This window comes from Phyllobates terribilis, unplaced genomic scaffold (genome assembly GCF_046119375.1).
Source record: "Phyllobates terribilis strain yellow unplaced genomic scaffold, ASM4611937v1 Scaffold_1__5_contigs__length_1240528914, whole genome shotgun sequence".
Classification (NCBI taxonomy): Eukaryota; Metazoa; Chordata; class Amphibia; order Anura; family Dendrobatidae; genus Phyllobates; species Phyllobates terribilis.
Genome location: NW_027362761.1, coordinates 492,784,865 through 492,805,704, shown reverse-complemented (window position 1 = coordinate 492,805,704; position 20,840 = coordinate 492,784,865). Strand labels below are relative to the sequence as shown.

The following is a 20,840-nucleotide window of genomic DNA, read 5'->3' as shown; positions in this document are numbered from 1 at the left end:
TCATTGGAGTCAAAAAAATATATATTTCTTTCTTTGAGTATAGCATGCTTATATTTTGGGTATCAAAGCCTAAACAAAATGCCTTACATCGTAAGCAAGACACAAGATCTGAAGTTGCTGACACTGCTGTAGAGCGTCGCCTCCTCCTGTTTTCCAATACTTAAGTAGATTAGTAATCTGCAGAAAGTGCAGTCACCGCAGAACACACTACATCCTGGCTTCAAAATGAAACACGTGCTCGGGTCACATTTCTATTGAGTCCTGCATGTTCACACTGAAGAAACATCTTCACATCTGAATACAGTTCAATGGACACCCAACACCAAAAATGAGGTTTCTAAGCCAGGTAATGCTGACTGTGAACATGCCATGTGTCACACAACATCCCAATACAAACGTCAGACCTCATATTTAAAACAAAGCAAACAAACGTGTTCAGTGATCATGAATTTTGTGACAAAACATTCCAGATTTCCATCATGAATGGGTCATCAGCAGAGCAAATGAAGACACCCGAGAACTGGGTGTAGAATTACATTTGCTTCATTGTATACCTTTTATACTAGGGCTACACCTAGAATTTGTATTGCTCACTGCAAAAATAAAAATATATCGGAGCTTATAAGAATGAAACTTGAAAGGCTCTTCAAGACAAGTGATGCAATCAAGCGAGTCAACAACAATGTCTTTCTAAATTGCCGCGTGCTGGGACAGTGGATCAATGCGCACGGAAGACAAATCTTAGGATACGTTTCACCAGTGGTCGTTTGTGTTGAGAAAGGTCCAGGAATGATGGCCGCATTCAGACATCAGTATTTTCCATGCATGAGAAAAATGGACCATTTTTTTAATCAGAGTTTGGTTCAAGTGTCATCAGTTTTTCACGTATGAGGAGAAAAAAAAAAAAAGTTTTTCCACCCTCTTTCTGGCAGTCCGGAAAAATGATGACATCCGAGCGCGGTCTGATAACTTGCAGACATGGGGTTAATCTACAGGTTAATAGTTTGGAACCTGCCTGGTACCGAGCCCCGCTGCCAGGAGGAAATTAACTTTATTACTCCTGGCTGTGTTCAGATTTCAGTCACAGGGGTAACACTCAGTCAGTGCTGAGGATTGGTGACCGAACGATAGCAGGCCTTAATGATGAGCGAGCTGTCAGTCAGTGCTGGCGATGCGGTTACAGCCGCCACTTTCAATACACAGAGCGGTGATTAAACCCACGCTGGCGCCACTCCCATGACAATGCCTGGCAGGTTCAGAATGCCATTAACCTGCAGATTAACAGCGTTTTTTCATGTGACAGATTCCCTTTAAATACCATTTATATTCACAGTCTCAAGAACATTACTAAAGCCCTATGTCCATCACAGAGCTGTTTGAATGGAGTTTGTACAACCGCGCAAGTGTAACGTGGGGCGGGGTGGTAGCTGTGGGCGGGGTACTAGTCTCTTGCACCCCGGCATATTACATGAAGACGGGGGTCCTGGCTGGCTGTGTGGACTTGTGCTGTGAGGGCGCTATGCCCATACAGGCCGCATGTGACCAATGTTGCTGGGTTGTCATCATCAGATGTTTCACAGTTAAAATGAGGGAGACCACCATTCAAAAATAAAGTTTTTACTAAAAGGGAACTTGGTAGGGAATATATACAGTAGATAGCGGGGCACATATCTTGATGAATGTTTTTTTCACAACAACATTTTCCACACACATATTCCTTCCTCTTCTCGCTCTTTGTCCTTCATCTTTACCTTTCCTCTTTACTTCACCACAGCCCAGCTCAGTACTACAGTCCTATGGTTCTGCGTCCTTTTCTCCTTAAGGGAGCTACTTTGCCACGATGGCCTTTACTGATCTCTTCTGCCTCTGACGCTCTGGAACTTCCGCCAGGGGCATTCTCTTCAGCTCACATATTCTGTCCCGTTTGGGCCCGTTACCTCTGAGTTATAACTCCATGTCGTACTGCTAGGCGTCCTGTCCCAGGACCTGTCTCTGGAAGATCACTCTGTCTCTCAGTCACATCTGCTCCGGATCTTGCTATTGCTTCCTTTCGGTCTCCTCTCACTTAGGGACACCAAATAATGTGGCACTGCTCACATTGGACCTTAGGTCCTTTTCACTATGCACTCCAGGCCCCATCTGCCTCACTTCCAAGAAACTGTCACTTTCCCTTCAACTTAGGCCCTCCCACTCTGGGCTAGTCCCAAACATTAACTCTCACTATCCCTACTGTCAAACTATGTATATTATCACCATCATTAACACAAGTCACAATTCGCATTCCATATTACAACAATTTGCATATTCTTCAAGGGGGAACATGGGCAATATGTCCATCTCTTTCCACAATGAGGCTGTGCAGTATAGAGCCATATGGCCTCCATGTGCTCTATTTCAGACTCTGAATAATGAAATTTGATGGAAAATAGCACAATTTGTTTGTTTTTTTCTGCTGAAATTTTATGTTCACTATGCACCATATAGCTCTACACGCAGTGCCTACAGGTACATAATACGGGGGCCTCAGTGTGTACTGTGTGAGGTCATAATTATTTTACAAACTACATATAGAACATAAGTTTATAATAAATATAAATTTTATCTCCAGTAATTGCTAGTATTCATATACAAGGAAAAATGGCTAAAAGTAGGCAGGCATTACAATCCTAGTTGCACAGTAAAATTAAAGCCCAAGGACGACTTTATACTTCTGAACCTGAAACATTTACATGGAAACAAAAGTTTATTAAGCTTGTAAAACAGGAGACATAGTACAAGTATGAAGCCCCAACTGCAGTGAAGTGCATCAGTCGGTCAGAGTTCATAGGTGATGTAAAATAAGGCACCCATGAGATCACTAACAAGACCAGTAAGTGTGAGCTGCATTATTTCAAATGTTGACCATGGTCATACCCCAAGGGTCTGCAAAGTAATATCAATATATATATTTTTTTACAACATACAGTATATTTCAGTAACTTGAAGAACAACTCAAGAATGAGAATGAATAGAGGCATTCTGTGGTTTTAATATAGTCTTGGGAATTGTTCAGATTTAAACATGAACATCTTTGGTGAAGGGAAGTAGAATAATAGATTGCCGAGTAGCTTGGCTAAAACAAATCAGTTATATGTATTAGGTAGAATAAATATGGAGAGTGAGACAGCATGTCCAGTGAAATGAACCCAAGCATGGGTTAATAAAAGGTTCATGTCACTCAATGTGCTGCCTCACTCTCCATACTTACTGATGGTTAGTGACTGTTTGATCAAGTCCATAGAGGTGTGCGATCCTTCCTTTAAAATTGCCTGCGCTGACATTTTCCCTTTATGTATTCGATAGAGTTGATTGAATCTTATGAAATTTGAACTCGCCAAGTTCAATGAATTTTCCCCAAAACTTTGATTCACAGCAAAACTGCACAGCCTTCAATTGCGATGAAAAAGACGTGTTTAACACTCTGAGGTCTCTGAAAACGGTGTCCAATCCCTTTCAAGCTCTTTAAAGTGAGTCTGTAAGGATAAAATAACTTTTCAAACATAGTACAGGTGTTCAGTGAACCCTTGGTGTGGCCAAACAGTTCAGTGCACCTTCCCACCTGCTTGTTTTCCATCTATTTCTCCCCTTCTCTGGCTCTATAAAGCCAAAGCTGTCAATAAAAAAATAGGTGATGGAGATAGAGGGAACATTAGTATGTGGGAAAGTGTATTTAAATGTTTGGCAACGCCGAGGGTGCGCCTGAACAAATCAATCTGTGATAATAGAGTCCCTTTAACATAAACAGGGTTAGTAATGTCAACGTGACATTACCAAAAAAAAAAGATGATAACCTGGTAATATTCAACAGCCTATTTAATAACAGTGCACTGACAGACTTTTCATATTTTTTAAATAAAAAAAAAAAGGTCCAAAAATTATCTTTCTTAGTCATTTGTGATTAGTCAGACTGTTCTGATACTGCACCAAGGTGACTGTGTCGCTGTTAGAAATAACATCAGCCTGTGTCTGAGACATGCGCCATACATACCATAACGCTCTAAGTTTCCTTCCCACTAGGGATGAGCAGACCCGTGGATGTTCGGGTTTGTCGGGTTCGACCGAACTTTAGTCCAAAAGTTTGGTTCAGGTACCAGAACTCTACTCGAACTTGAACCAGAAGCCGAACCTCATAGAAGTCAGCTCTCTTTCTTCTATTTTAAACACTGCCGTCTAAACAGGCTAAACGCTTGTTCGTCAGGTGAAATGATATTTGATGATCTTTTGTTAAGCACAAATCTCAGCAGCTCATCGTCCTGTGTAAACAGGACTTGTGTTCCTGAGACAAATGGCAGCCTGTGTGAACTGAACTATATGTTACAGATCGTTCACTGCACATGATTAAGCGTGTTCTGCCAGTGTAGACAGTTTATTAAATGACTAACTAGATTAGTGAACATTTACCGATCGGTGGTCATTTAATGCTGCCGGTCGGTTCTTGTAAACGAACCTTAAGTCAGGAATACGGCTTGTGGCCGAATGACCATCTAGCTCACCGCTGAAGAATGTGTGTGGCCAGCCATAGTATTAGCTGCTCTAAATGTTAACACAATTACATGAAATACTTTTACTTTCTTAGGACTATGGCCAACACCAGAGAAAGCTTGGGCTGCAAAGAAGAAGCGCGAGTCCATGTGACATTCACAGTGCAACATCTGCACCACCACCATTGCCCTGTCCGAAATCTGTGGACTTCACTTCATGCTTTACCCTATCAATCATTACAAGATTGTATAGCTAGTCTGGATACATATATTAAACAAAATAAAGTAAACAATGGCTCTTAACATATTAATCACAATGAAATTGATCAGAAAATGATATCATCTTCACACCAACCACTAATCACAGTTAGTACAAACACTTAAAGAATAAAATTTAGCAAAACATAAATATTCCTAATAGAAGTCTGACAAAACTGCAAAAATCGATTTACATAGTCAGGAACCAATAACACTAGAAATGCTGACATATTTAAAACAAGTCTTGAAGAAAAGCTTAGAAGCAGGCTGATAAAACACAACATAATACGAAAGCTGCCAACGTTACCATAAAGGAGGACATCCACTTGTTTGTCCAGAAGTTACCCCTGCCAGCACACCTATACACATGAACACATGACAGAGCTGAATGAGTAGTGAAGAGTAAACCATTGTCAGATACGTTTAGCCATGGGTTACCTTTCCTGAATAAAAAAAAAAAAAAAAAGGATCAGATATATCAAAATCCAACAGCCTAATCATTCTTTGCCCTGGCATGTGCTGTCAGATCACCCTCATACACATTCAAAGATGGAAATGGGGGAGTTCAGTTGATTTTAGAAATCTTGCAATTTTCACACAGGCCACCCAGTGTGATATTAGACTCATACTTTCTTCTATTTTCAGCAGCTGCATGTACGTAAGCAGCAGTAGACCGACTCATACCCAGTATTGAGTTGTATCAAAGTACTTACTGCTCATGCTCTAACCTGAGAAAAGGTCATTGTGAAGGGCGGGGGAGAAGGGAGAAAGGGATTGGTGACAACACCTACTGTGAATGGTGGATTCTGTGTAATCTACGGTATATAGAGCACATATACAGATTATATTTTTAATTATAAGTCTGTCTGTGATGATAATGAGACTGCTGAAAAGAACAAGTAGTACGGCTCTAGTATTAGGCTAAGTGGCAGTGTGAATATTATTATTTATTATTATAGCGCCATTTATTCCACAGCGCTTTACATGTGAAAAGGGTATACATAGCAGAAACACTTAGAATAATCTAAAACAAGTCAGTGACTGGCACAGGAGGAGCGAGGACCCTGCCCGAGAGGGCTCACAAACTACATGATTTCAGTTTTTTTTTTTTTAATAAACATAGGGTTATGGAAAAGAAAAAACTATATTAACATTTTCTTAAAAATACATGTAACATAAAAACAGGTCATTTTTTTAAAAGATATATTCGCTTTTTAAACTTAAAGAGGTATATGAGGTTACAGAAATAGCACTTCGTCTGTTTATAGATTAAATCTGGGATTGCAGCTCAGTTCTTCAGAAATGAATGTGGTATGGCACGGCTTTTGGAATAAACTATTATCCCATCTTATCCTAGTCAACCCATTAAATATGATTATTAGTGATGAGCGAGCATGCTCGCTACTGCCCGGTGCTCGCCCGAGCATCTCACTGCTCGAGATGCTCGGCGCTCGCCGAGTATTTCTTGGTTGCTCGGGCGGGAACTCGGGTCCCCTCCCTGCATTTTTTGGTGCTCTTTAGAGAGCCGATGAACATGCAGGGATTGCCTGCCACACACTGTAATGCAGCACCACTATTGAACCCAGAGCAGTGTCAAAAGATTATTGGTTGGATAGTAGATAATGCTTCCAGTCACTTAGCCACCACCACCACCACCCTGTCTTCCACATGGTCAAGTCTCAGTAGCCGTGAGTCTGGACCGCATATTCCTCACCCTGATCCTCCTTCCTCCCACCATGCTGAGCACCCAGAGACAACTGATCCCACACTTGGACACTCTGAAGAGCTGTTCACTTTTCCATTTATAGATTCAGGCCTCTTGCCCGGTCCACTTGAAGCGGGGCAAAAGGAGATCGCATGTAGCGATGCCCAAATATTTGAGCAGCCACGGTCACACGAAGGCGACGGTGGGAAAGTGTCACAAGAGGTGGACAATGATGAGACACAATTGCAAGAAAGTCAGGAGGAGGACCAGGGTGCGGAAGTGGAAGACGAGGTTGTGGATCATATAGTAACTGACCCAACCTGGCAGGAGGACATGCAGAGCGAGGACAGTAGCACAAAGGGGGAGGGAGGCAGAGCACCCCAACAGGCAGGAAGAAGCAGTGTGGTGGCCGCAGACAGAAGGCAGGCAACCATTCCCAGTAACACCAACACGAAGGAAGTTGCCCGTACAACTGTTAGGTCTTCCCAAGTCTGGTTGTTTTCTAAAGACTCTGCCGATAACCCCAAAAAGGCCATTTGCACCACCTGCCAGGCCAGCATCAGCAGGGGTGGCAAAACGACCAGCCTGACCACCACCAGCATGATCAGGCACATGGCAGCAAAGCACCCGACTTAGTGGGCTGAACCCCAGGGTCCAGGAACGGTGTCTGCGGGTGGCACCATTGCTTCTTCCGCTGTTGTGCATGCAAGCCAATCCCCTGTCCATGGTGCATGCGAAGACGCCTCCTGCCCTGCACCTGTTGCACACTCTCAAGTAGCAGCATCAGGAAGCACGTCCATGTCCTTGTCCCAGCGCAGTGTTCAGTTGTCCTTGGAACGCAAGCGCAAATATGCAGCTAACGCCCCACAGGCCACACTACTAAATTCTCACATTTCACGACTGTTTGCGCTCGAAATGTTGCCTTTTAGGCTCGTGGAGACGGAAGCATTCCGCAACCTGATGGCGGCGGCCGTCCCTCGGTACTCGGTCCCCAGCCGCCACTATTTCTCCCGATGTGCCATCCCCGCATTACACAAGCACGTGTCCCAACAACGCAGTTACCGGTAAAGTTCACCTAACCACGGACACGTGGACAAGTGCTTGTGGGCAGGGACGGTACATCTCGCTGACGGCACACTGGGTTAACATAGTGGAAGCTGGGACCCAGTCGGACCTTGGGACGGAACACGTCCTCCCGACGCCAAGGATTGCGGGCCCTAGGTCAATCAGGGTTGCCCCCACAGTCTACAGCTCCTGCACCTCATCCTCCTCAGCCTCCTCCTCCGAAACGACCACATCAGTCACAAGCTGGAAGCACTGCAGCACTGCCTCGGCCAAGTGGCAACAGGTTAATATGCTTAGGTGAAAAACTGCACAATGCTGAAGAGTTGTGGACAGCTCTGAAAGAGCAGGCAGATCTGTGCCTCACACCGCTGAACCTACAGCCAAGCATGGTCGTGTGTGACAATGGCCGGAACCTGGTGTCGGCTCTGAGGCGAGGCGAGCTCACACAGGTACCATGCCTAGCCCATGTGCTTAACCTCGTGGTTCAGCGGTTTCTCAAATCCTACCCGGAGCTGCCTGATCTGCTTGTTAAATTACGCCGCCTGTGTGCCCATTTTATAAAAATCACCTACAGCTTCCGCCATCCTTGCAGTGTTTCAGCAGCGTTTGCAGCTTCCGGCTCACAGACTGGTGTGTGATGTCCCCACGCGTTGGAACTCTACACTGCAGATGTTGGGAAGGATTTGTGAGCAGAAGAGGGCAGTTGTTGAGTACCAGCATCAACAAGGCCGTCGGTATTCAGTTCAGACTCCACACATAAGACCTCAGGAGTGGACATGAATGTCAGACATATATACCATCCTCCATAACTTTGAGGACTCCACCAAGATGGTGAGCTGCGATGACGCCATAATTAGCGTCACCATCCAGCTTCTCTGTCTTCTGAAACGCTCTCTGCTCACAATCAAAGAGGATGCACTGCAGGAACGGAACCATACACACAGCCAAGCCTCATCTCATCTCAAACGTTGATTGGGTGACAATGAGGAAGAGGAGGAGGAGGAAGGACAGGAGCTAGTTTCATGCACTATAGACGGTACTACCTGCACAGCTGTCATAGCGTCTGTTCAGCGTGGATGGCCAGAGGACAGAGAGGAGGAGGAGGAGGAGGAGAGCATGGTCAGTAATCCTCTTGGTGAGGACACGGAAGTCTTGCCTGTTAGTAGTCTGGTAATGAGTTTATGTTACGCTGCCTTTCCCATGACCTTCGCATTCTCAAAATTTTGGGTGGCAGTCATTAGTGGTTGGTGACACTTCTAGACCCACGCTACAAGGAGAACTTTATATCTCTTATTCCTGAGGCGGACAGGTCTACAAAAATGGGGCTGTACCAGAAGGCCCTTGTTGCGGAACTATTAAAAAAATTCCCATCTGGCGGCAGAGGGCACACTTCGTTGGACAACCAAGGAGTACAGGCGAGAGAGACACAACTTCAATCCAGCAGAGGCAGGGGAACACTGTCAAAGTTCAGGGAGAGTTTTCTCAGACCCTCCCATCGCACAGGTCCTGAGGCGCGATGTACTCTCACAAGGAGTGCAAAGTTTGGGAAGATGCTGAGGGAGTACCTTGCCGACCGTACCAACGTCCTCCGTGATTCCGCTGTGCCTTATAATTATTGAGTATCCAAGATGGATACGTGGAATGAACTGGATCTCTATGCCTTGGAGGTCTTGGCCTGCCCTGCCGCCAGCATTTTATCAGAGCGGGTTTTTAGTGCCGCTGGTGGAATTATAACTGATAAGCGCATCCACCTGTCAACTGAAAATGCTGACAGGCTGACTCTTATAAAAATGAACAAGGGCTGGATTGGGCCAGAATTCTCAACACCACTGAATGATAGAAGCGTAACAAACTCAAATCCAGTGTCTTTTCTTGGGAGGTGTATTCCCATGCACCTTTTCACACCCACACATGGGTATAAGCTTCCCGATTTTTGCTATTTGCTCTTGTCCTCCTTCTCCTCATCCTTCACCACCATATCACCAGGGTGACCGTGGTCCGTGATGCAACACCCACATAATTTTTTTAAAGGGCGTTTATGATGCCCGTAAAAAAAATTTTTTATACAGTATGTTCATGTATACCCCCCAGGGGTAAATGTTTGTCAGCCCATACACTTAGTGCATGGGCATTACAAATACAGGAGGCCCGCTCCTTTCTGATGGGAATTTGTCGTTACTGTGGCCCTGCTCTATGTGTCTTTAATTTCTTAGTGGGGTTTTTCCTAAAATTGGTCAGCCGTTGGACTCACTGCATACCATTTAACTGTATAGCAGACTCTCTCCTTTCTAATGGGAACATGTTGTACTTGTTACTGTGGCCCTGCTGTGTGTCTTTAAATTCTTAGTGGGGCTTTTCCCAAATTTTGGCAGCCCTTGCAGTCACAGCATGGGCATTACCACTATAGGAGACCCGCTACTTTATAATGGGAACATTTTTTTTTACTGAGACCCTCCTCTGTCTATTCAAAGGGTTTTTGGGTTGCATCCAAATTTTGGCAGCCCTTGCAGTCACTGGATACGCAATAACAGTATAGGAGACCCACTTGTTAATAATGGGAACAACAAAGCATAGCAGGCTGATGGCTCTCTAACAATAGCGAGGGCCGACTGCTGGCCTTTTAAGAATAGTAAGGGCCGTCTGATGGCCCTATAAAAATAGGCTTCATGACTTTCAGAGTCCCTCCATCATAAATAAAACAGGATGTGTCTGATGATGTGTCACACACCACATTGCCAGATAAGGTTGTAAAATGTTAAAATGACATTTCCCGGTGAATGCATTGGTCTTAAAAAATAACGCAAAAAAAAAAAAAACAATAGGATCTTTCTTTAGTATAAAAAACAGCGCCATGAATTTAACCTCAATGTAATCACATTGTTCAGCTCCTGCACCTCCCCCTCCATCTCCGAAATGACCACATCAGTCACAAGCTGACAGCACTGCCTTGGCCAAGCGGCAACAGGCTGTGCTGAAGATAACATGCTTAATGCTTAATTGACAAACCGCCCAGCACCGCAGAGTTGTTGAAAGCTGTAACACAGCAGCCTGATCTGTGGCTCTCACTGCTGAACATACAGCCAGGCATGGTCGTGTGTGACAATGGGCGGAACCTGGTGACTGAGAAATGACAGCCGGAGTAGATACGGTTTCCCTCTATGTCAGTCCTTTCACCGAGCTAAATACAACTCTCAGCAAAAAAAGTTGTGGACTGGCTCCGTACCGTCCCTGGCCACATTCACCTGTCCACGTGTTTGTGGTTAGGCGGTCCTTCCCAGTAATTGCACTGGGGAGGGCACAGGTAATGTTGTGGGACCCGTGCTTGTGGAAGGCGGAGACGATACCAGGAGAAATAGTGGCGGCTGGGGACTGAGTATGGACACCCAGCTGCCGCCAGCATGAGGTTGTGAGTTTCCGCCTCCACGAGCCTTAAAGGCCACATTTCAAGTGCAAGCAGCTGTCAAAAATTTGACAGTATAGTATTGCAGCCTGTGGGTGGGTGGGTGGCTGGCTGCATACTTGCGCTTGCATTCCAAGGAATGGGGTAGGGACAACTGAACGCTGCACTGGGACAAGAACGTGGACGGTGATTGTTGCAAGTCTGCAACGACAGGTGCATGGCGGGAGGCATCTTCGCATGCGCCAAGGATCACTTATGATGGGCACACTTTTAGGCAGTGACCTGGGAGTCAGAAATGCTGCCAGAGGTCTTCCCCATGCTGTTCCCATGTCTTTTTTCAGCACTGCATGCATGTGTCTGATGATGTGTCACACACCACATGGCCAGATAAGGTTGTAAAATGTTAAAATGACATTTCCCAGTGAATGCATGTCTTTGTTGAAAGCAATGCAAAAGTGCAAAAACGCATCAAAAACGCTACGCGTGAACATAGCCCAAGGTGTGGAGGAGTATTTTTGTTTTTGGTTATTTATTTTGCTTTATATACATTGTACATGTCATGGAAAGGATGTTCCTTAACATATTTCCCAGGAAAATCCATTTTGGTTACTTTTTGGTATGTTTTATTGTGAGACCGTAACAGTGGTGTAATACATCTCGCAACATTGGAGTCAGAAATGCTTCCAGGGGTCTTCCCCATGCTGTTCTCATGTCATTTGAGCACTGTTCCCATCGATTTGGGAAATTTTTAGGCCCTCTGCAGACCGCCGGGGGGAGCCGCCTGAAAAATGCTCGAGTTTCCCATAGACTTACATTGGGCTCGTTGCTCGGGTCAAGCACCCGAGTATTCCAATTTGCTCGACCCGAGCAACGAGTACCCGAGCATTTTAGTGTTTGCTCATCACTAATGATTATGCATGGTCTACAATGAATAATAGACCAGGTAGCAAAATGGTAATAAATGCTATTGGTTCTACAGTACAGTGTTCACTGGGTTTGCCAGTAATCCCATCTCCATCATATTCACAGATGTGAATAAGAATAGAAAGCCATTAGCTGGAAGAGAAGCCGTCCAGACTAAAAGAACCTGGAATATGATGGGGTCAACGTTTCGGAGAGATTTTCTTACACAAAGTGTAAGTGTTCCTTAGTCATTGAATAGAATGGAAAACTTGCTTTCCACTTTTGTTAGGAGAACATCAATCTACAATCCTGGAATGTGTGCCTAATGCTACGTAGCTGGGAAGCCGTCAACCCCTTCCAAGAATTGAAGAACACAGGTTTCAGATCCTGCTCTCATATCCATTCAGGTCTCTCTTCATGCTCTTTAATCCAAGCTTGATCTTCCTTGAAACTATAGTAACTCTGTGAATGTTAATATATTCAGAAAGAACCTAATTTGATGGAGCGACCATTCATCTAGCAAACTACACAATGATATACCTTTGCACTGACAAGAGGAATTAATCATGTTGAGAAGTATCGGTGCGCTAACAACAGGCACAATGCCACATTTTGCCTCTTTGAAGTGAATAACTGAAAGTTCTGTAGTTTCCTTCCTTTATTTTCTTATTCGCTTTTGTAAACAGCTTAGAAAATCATTTTCACAATTATTATGTAGAGAATGACGAAATATCTGCAAGTGTCGATACCAATTAGAGTTTACTTGCAGAATGGCAGAGAAAAGATCTGTTTCTCCAATTCTGCCCAATAGACAGGAAGTTCAGCTCTACATGATGGATAAATAAACTTCTTGTTTTAATGCGGGAATCACAGGGCGTATATATGTTCTTCCGGATGTCTTGAAGACAGGACTGTTTCAGCCTTGTAGGCTCCTGTTATATTGCGAATACTGGCGAATAATTACACCAGTGTCATCAGGTCTAATAGATCTATTTAAAGTGGACCTTTCACCAGTTTGAGCATGTTAAATTGGTCACTTCATAGAACAGTAGCTGCAGAGATTAATACCAGTTTTTATTTTCTCATCTCCACTGCGAAGATATCAGCTGGTAAAGTTTATATGCTAATTTTAATGCATCACATTGACCAATCATAAACAGGTGCCATCATACAGGAGGAAAAAAGAACATACATGTGACATGAAGAAACATTTAATAAAAAACACAACTCTCCTCTCACAATACTTTCAGTGTGGAAGAAGATGGAGTAGAGCAGAGTTAACAGTACTGTGAGAGGAGAGCTGCAAGAACTATCGTAATGAAATACAACCTCACTCTCCTCACTGATCCCACTGCTAGCATTACTGCGACTATAGGCAGGTGTCATGCTAGGAATGGGGAGAACCCAGCGTATAAACGACGGGGAAAGGGAAGGGAGTCCTACAACAAGGGAAAGGGAGAGTGGAGACCCCTAAACAGATCTAACAACAAACCCTGACTCCCCTATAGTCCCTAAATAGGTTCTGCACCTATCACCAAGCAGGAAACCTGGCCCTAGCTGACCCTAAGGCTAGGCCCTAGGTAGGGAGCGGGAGGGGTGAACATTAAGTCAGCCCCACTACAAACTAAAGTACACACAGGGGAAACAAACAGGTGAATACACTTAGCTCCAAGATGACACTGGAGAAAGTACGGCAACAATCGACGAAGGAACTCCAAGGTAATTCTAGTTGACTACTAGAATCCCAGGCCTGAATAGGTAAAACACGCTATCACCAGCAACTCTGAGGATCTGAGTGTATTTAAGGACACAGGAAGGAAGTGCTGATGAACAGCAGAAAGGTGAGGATACCTCAGGGTCATAAAAGGGAAAGGTATAATCCGCAAATAAGGTGAGGATCACCGCTGGGTCCGAAAGACAGAGGAATCAAAAAAGTATCAGGTAGATGTTTGTAAGGCCAAAAGCAGCTACCTTCTACAGCCGGACACCGTATGACTGTCTGTCAACCCTGAGACACCCGTGACAGCAGGGGATAGGAGGAGAGCAGCTCTCCTCCTCCTGCTCATGTTCTTCTCCCCCTTCCCCACACTGACGGCTTTGACATGAAAGCAGCAAAAAGTGTTTGTAATGACACACAACTCTGCTCTACTCCCTTCCCCGACTAGTAATCATAGTATAGTAACATAGTAACATAGTTTGTAAAGCCGAATAAAGACTTGCGTCCATCAAGTTCGACCTGTTAGTTCTGTAATTGCTAAAGTTGATCCAGAGGAGGGCCAAAACCCCAAATGATTTGGCCAATCTTCACCTGAGGAAAAATTCCCTCCCGACTCTGAAACCAGCAGTCAGAATAAATCCCTGTATCAACTTACTATTTTATTTTATTTTTAAGTATATGCTGAAATCTGCCTGGTATATTACGCAGTGAGAAGAGTAGGGCTTTGCGTCATTACATTTCTCACACAGAGAAAGACGAGCCTGATATTCTCTGGGGGCAGGTTCATTCAATACCCCCAGAGAGAAGTCAAATCTCTGCTAATGCCCCTTTGGTCTTAGCAAAAATTAAAATTTATATGCCATTAGCCAATATCCCCTTAACGGAGAGGATAAATTAAAAAATAAAACATCTTATTCAGCTCTGCAGCCACTATTCTTTTATGTGGCCAGTTTACCGTGCTAAAACTGGTGAATTTGGTTCATGTGTTCTGAATGCAAAGAGGAGCAAGCCACAACTAGACACCATTACAGGGAAGGAAAAACATTGGGCATGTAAAATTCAATACACCCATCCTGTTTTTTTCCTCAATATACAGTACTTTACATTAAATGAACATAGACCGAAAACTTTAGTCAACCTTAGCTTTTAATGTTTATGGCTACGTTAACATAAAAGTAGCAAGTGATCAACAGGTAGGGATGTTGTAGTTGCTTGCAGCATACATTTAAGCAACCAAAAGATCTTCTGGTGAACAATTCCAACCCTGGAAGAGTATTGGGTAAATGTTGACTGCTGTGTATAAACCTAATCCTGCTTGAAAACCATCAATTTCAGATGTTCCTGTAGTAACATTTGTTCAGCAGTGAACAGAGATGAGCAGATTGATCTGCAGAGGATCAACTTTGAGTTGAATTTCGTGAAATTACGCAGTTCCGCATGAATCTGAACACTCTGAGATACGATTCGATAAGATCACACAGCTGGAGCATCAGAGAGAAAGCCAAGGATGTTCAGCGAAGCAATGCGGGTCTCCACATGATGGTCTGCAGCTATGGCATCACATGGTCTATCAGTTTATTGAGCGGATCATACCTTGTATAGTGGTGCCAGTAGTTCAGTTATTAGAGATCAGAGGGCCCCAATGGAGAACAGCTGGTCGCAGATCTCAGAGTTTGATTCCATCTCTAGATTCACTGGGTAAGGCTGCGTGCCCACTATGCATTTTTCAAGTGTTTTTGCTGCGGCATTTCCGCTTGGTAATATGCGCCCCATGGTCCCCAATGATAATCCGCATGTACCGTGTACATGCTGCGGAAATCTCCACTGCGGATTATCATAGCAGAAAAATCCGCAGCACGTCCATTAATTTTGCGGAGACGCGACGTAATTGCTGTCATTGACTTGCATTAAATCGCTTAATATCCATATGTGCACATGTAATGTGCGGATGGTACGCAGGTCTGGAGAAGAGGAGACTCTCATCCAGACCCGGGTACCATAGTACCTGTTAAAAAAAAAAAAGAATTTAAAATAAAAAATATACATTATACACTGTGTTCCAAATTATTATACAAATAATATTTTCTCAGATTTTCCCAAATTACCTATATGAATTGCAGTCATTGTAATTTTCCAGTCAAATAACTATTAGAGTACAATTGAAAGGTTTTTGTACAAACTGTCTATGATAACAGTATATTTTTAAAAAAATAAAAAACTCAAACTGCACTCAAAATGCATGTTCCAAATTATTATGCACAGCAGAGTTTTCAACCTTTTCATTTTAATAAAGAACAAAAAAATGGTCATTTTTGAAATTATAAGCATTAGCAGGTTATAACAAACTGAAATCAAACAGTTTTCAACTCAAAACTTTATTCTAGGTGATGTTACATTTGCACATAGGACCCCTTGTTCGAAAGGAGCTTCTGAACTCTCTCGTCCATTGAATTTGTCAGGTTTTGGATGGTTTCTGCTTCAATTGTTTTGCATGAGGACAGAATACCCTCCCAGAGCTGTTGCTTAGATGTGAACTGACTCCCGCCATCATAGACACTCCTTTTGATGATGCTCCAGAGGTTCTCAATGGGGTTGAGGTCAGGGGAGCATGGGTGCCACACCACAAGTTTGTCCCCTTTTATGCCCATAGCAGCCAGAGATGCAGATGTGTTATGTGCAGCATGAGACGGGGCATTATCATGCAAGAAAATGATCTTGCTGCAGAATGCACGGTTCTTCTTCTTGAACCATGGAAGGAAGTGCTGTTTGAGAAACTTAACATACATTATGGAGTTCATCTTTACCCCTTCAGGGATTCTAAAAGGGCCGACAATCTCTCTCCCCATGATTCCAGCCCAAAACATTACTCCACCTCCTCCTTGTTGGCGCTGTAGCCGTGTTTGCATGGGGTGTCCATCAACCAGCCATCCTCCACTCCATCGAGATCATTTCATGCATGATAATGCCCCGTCCTATGCTGCACATAACACATCTGCATCTCTGGCTGCTATGGGCATAAAAGGGGACAAACTTATGGTGTGGCACCCATGCTCCCCTGACCTCAACCCCATTGAGAACCTCTGGAGCATCATCAAAAGGAGTGTCTATGATGGCGGGAGGCAGTTCACATCAAAGCAACAGCTCTGGGAGGGTATTCTGTCCTCATGCAAAACAATTAAAGCAGAAACCATCCAAAACCTGACAAATTCAATGGACGAGAGAGTTCAGAAGCTCCTTTCGAACAAGGGGTCCTATGTGCAAATGTAACATCACCTAGAATAAAGTTTTGAGTTGAAAACGGTTTGATTTCAGTTTGTAATAACCTGCTAATTGCTTATAATTTCAAAAATGACAATTTTTTTGTTCTTTATTAAAATGAAAAGGTTGAATACTCTGATGTGCATAATAATTTGGAACATGCATTTTGAGTGTAGCTTGAGTTTTTTATTTTTTTTTAAAATATACTGTTATCATAGGCAGTTTGTACAAAAACTTTTCAATTGTACTTTAATAGTTATTTGATTGGAAAATTACAATGACTGCAATTCATATTTGGTAAAATTTGGGAAAATCTGAGAAAATATTATTTGCATAATAATTTGGAATACAGTGTACTTACCTTCTGATGGCCCCCGGTCTCCTGTACGGTGCGTTGTGGCTCCCGGCGACTCGCGAAGGTGTAAAAGGACCTTCCATGGCGTCATTTAGTCATGTGACAGGTCACGCGACCGCTAACGTCGGCGGTCGCGTGAGCTGTAACATGACTAAATGACGTCATGAAAGGTCCTTTTACACCACCGCAAACCGCCCAATACACCGGACGCACCAGAGAGAAGACCGGGGGCCATCAGAAGGTGAGTATGATGGGTTTTTTTTGTTTTTTTTTTTACCATTTTTATTATTTTTTTAACTATTAGCTTGGTCAAACTATATAAATCCATGCCGGTTGCATGGATTTATATAGTGTGACCAAGTTGTCAAGCACTTTTCCAAGTGACGCTAAAATCGCTTGGAAAAGCGCTTAATAACCCGCATGCAGAAATACATGCAAAAACGCTTCACAAACGCTTCTACCTGGCAGGAAAAACACATGTAAAATCCGCATGCGTCTTTCCTGCCAAGGAGATGCGGAAAAAATCCGGAGCATTTCTGCATCGTGGGCACATAGCCTAATATTTATTTATTTTTTTCAAAGCAATTAGAAGCTTTCGAGGTATTGTGATTCGTGACAAATTAATTCATAATGAATGGAGATTTTGGGGAAAATTCAGCAAAGCCGGGAAATTCAAATTTCAAATGATTTGCTCATCTCTAGCAGTGAATCTGCTTTCAGCTGTGAAGTCTGGGAACTGTGCAAATTAATTAACATTCAAACAAGAAAACTGTACAGAATGGCTTGTAGAAGGCTGCCAGGGTTTATACAGTTATCAAGACTAACACAGATATATCAAAAACATTTTCATTTTGAGATGCAAAAACTTCTCAATATACAAAAAGAGGAAGAGATACATAAATGAACACAAACATTCATTCCAACTTCTGTTTTGACAAAACTGAAAATGTGGTTAAATGTATAATGTTATCTAGTTTACAGCCCATCCAAAAAGCAGTTCCACTTCTATGTAGACTTACGGAAATATTTAGGATAAATTTATAGAAAAAAGTAATTTCCAGATGCACAACAGTTACTTAAAAAGCCAAAGTAGTAAACAGTAATCTTATTACAATGCAAATTAAAACAATTCTTGATGCAAGTTCCTTCCTAGCAAACTATAGAAGATTTAAGATATGTTCACACAGATGGTTCTGATGTGGATTTCAAAATGGATCAGTTTCAAAATCTACGTTAAAAAAAAGTATTTAAAGAGGTCATTGATTTGGGATTTTGAAGCAAAATTCATGTAAAAAAAAACCTCGTGTGAACATGTAGATAATGTATGTTAGACAGGAATAGTAAGGGTAAACTTAAAGGGAATGTGTCACCCCCTGGGCGATATCAGACCTCTACTATGGGCATACAGGTGATAGAAAAGTAAATCTATACTTACCTGTATGGCCCATAGCAGAGGTCCGATTGCAGAGAAAAGCACTTTAATCAATACTTTTACCTTTCTGAAAAAAAACTTATACCGAAAAAAATTAAATGGAGTATAAGTTGGTGTGCATGGAAAATAGGAGCATGTTCACACTGGCCATTAAAACAGACAAAACCCAAGACAGAAACAAAAATGAGCATATACCCTGTTGTAAGTAAGTAAAAGCAATAGTGCATATAAATAACACAAGGTGTACTCAAATCGGAATAGTCCTAACCTCTAATATTAAAACCTTACCATATGTCATAGTGATGTTGTCAGTGTGAATAAGGGCAGAGCAGGACCAGGTCCCAAATGGATGCCCAGCAAATAGACCATGGGCTGAATATGCTCTTTGAGAAGAGTGGGACATTTTATTTCTTGTATTTTTCATGGGGACGGTGTGAAGTGTTTTCACGTGTATAGTGTAACAAAATTTTATTCAGATGTTTTATGTAAACTTTATTAATTGTATTAGAATAAAAGAGAAAAAGAAAAGAATAGAAAAGATGACTAAAAAAAAAAATGAAAATAGAAAAAAAAAAAGAATATAGATATTTAAATGAACTGGGCAAAAGTCAGTAAAGATAATTACTGAAAGCTCGCACGCAACTAATGCTAACGAATTCTATGGATTAGTAGAAAAAAAAACTAATAAAATAATTACTGCAGTACATTTCTGAAGCTACACTAAATATAAGTAGCAGCGAACGGACGTCAGTAAAAACTAAATTACTGGATGCAGGAAACTATATATTATTTTTTTTTTTTTTGCAGTAGAAAACCTGTACTATAAAAATTGTCTACTAAAATTCTGAAGCTACACTAAATTAGTTTTACTAGGCGGACGTCAGTAAATACAATTACTGAGCGACCATAACGGATTGGCGTCTGCAGTGGACTCTGATCAGTGGGTGGTAACACTGATCAGAGCGCTGCAGCCGCAGGTTGCACAGACTGAGGTGGTGTGAATGCTGAAACGGAAACCTAACGGGAAACAAAAAATCCTGGCCAAAAATTGAGCACGGATGCCGATCAGTGATGTGCGTCACTCATCAGCGATCAGCAGCCGAATGATGGGCGTGGTAAAAATGTAAAAAATGGACAGAGAAAAATCGCACTGTGCCAAAAATTATGCGCAAATGCTGATCAGCACACAGCGGCAGCAGGACACATACGGAGAAGGTTGAGGGGGGAATATTGGGGAAATTAGGGATGGGTAGGGGGAATAAGTGATCAGGGCCTGGAGCAAAGGACAGGGATCGAGTTAGGGATCTTCGATCTTCGGCTGTGAAACAATACAGCACAGCTTCATCATCATCAGCAGCAAAGATCAGGAGATGATTCTTGTGGAAGAACCTCAGGTCCCATCAGGCAGCTCGGCACCGCTCTGCACCACGTACCTCACGTAAGCAGATGACCTGACCCCACCAGGACAGGGCTCTCAATGTACAATTGCTGCGATTGGTTGGTTCGAGTTGGCCGACTAATCACAGTGATCGCAGATGTGGGATGGGGGGGGGGGCGATGATGCCTCCAGGAAAATGAGAGAAGATAATCTGCTGTCGGGGAGAGCCGCTATCTTTACCTGATCACCGAGTCTTTTGACACGGTGATCATTCTCCCACATGATGTACCAGTACGTCCATTTGTGGGAAGTCACAGCAAAATAGGACGTAACGGTACGTCATACAGTACAGACCAAAAGTTTGGACACACCTTCTCATTTAAAGAGTTTTCTGTATTTTCTTGACTATGAAAATTGTACATTCACACTGAAGGCATCAAAACTATGAATTAACACATGTGGAATTATATACTTAACAAAAAAGTGTGAAACAACTGAAAATATGTCTTATATTCTAGGTTCTTCAAAGTAGCCACCTTTTGCTTTGATGACTGCTTTGCACACTCTTGGCATTCTCTTGAATAGGTACTTTGAAGAACCTAGAATATAAGACATATTTTCAGTTGTTTCAGGCTGTGTGCCCACAATGCGTTTTTAATGCGTTTCTGCAGCGTTTTTGCAGCAGCGGAAACGCTGCCGAAACGCATTAAAAACGCATGGTAGAATGGCAGCAAAGTTCCCCAATAATAATCCGCATGTGCTGTGCACATGCTGCGGAAATTTCCGCTGCGGATTATCATTGCGGAAAAAAACGCAGCACTACCAATTATTTTGCGGAAATGCTGCGTT

General features: G+C 42.8%; 1 protein-coding gene across 4 annotated transcripts in view; it reads right to left on the bottom strand.

Moving 5' to 3' along the window:
- The window catches only part of IQGAP2 (IQ motif containing GTPase activating protein 2), a 366,951-nt gene that overhangs the window by 291,637 nt on the left and 54,474 nt on the right, over positions 1-20,840 (bottom strand). The window contains exon 1 of one of the 4 annotated variants that reach the window (XM_073680152.1): positions 5,086-5,221. The exons of the other annotated variants lie outside the window; for them this stretch is intronic. The gene's annotated coding sequence lies outside the window, so the exon portion shown is untranslated. Of the gene's footprint in view, positions 1-5,085; positions 5,222-20,840 lie in introns of those variants that run through there. 4 annotated transcript variants of the gene reach the window in all.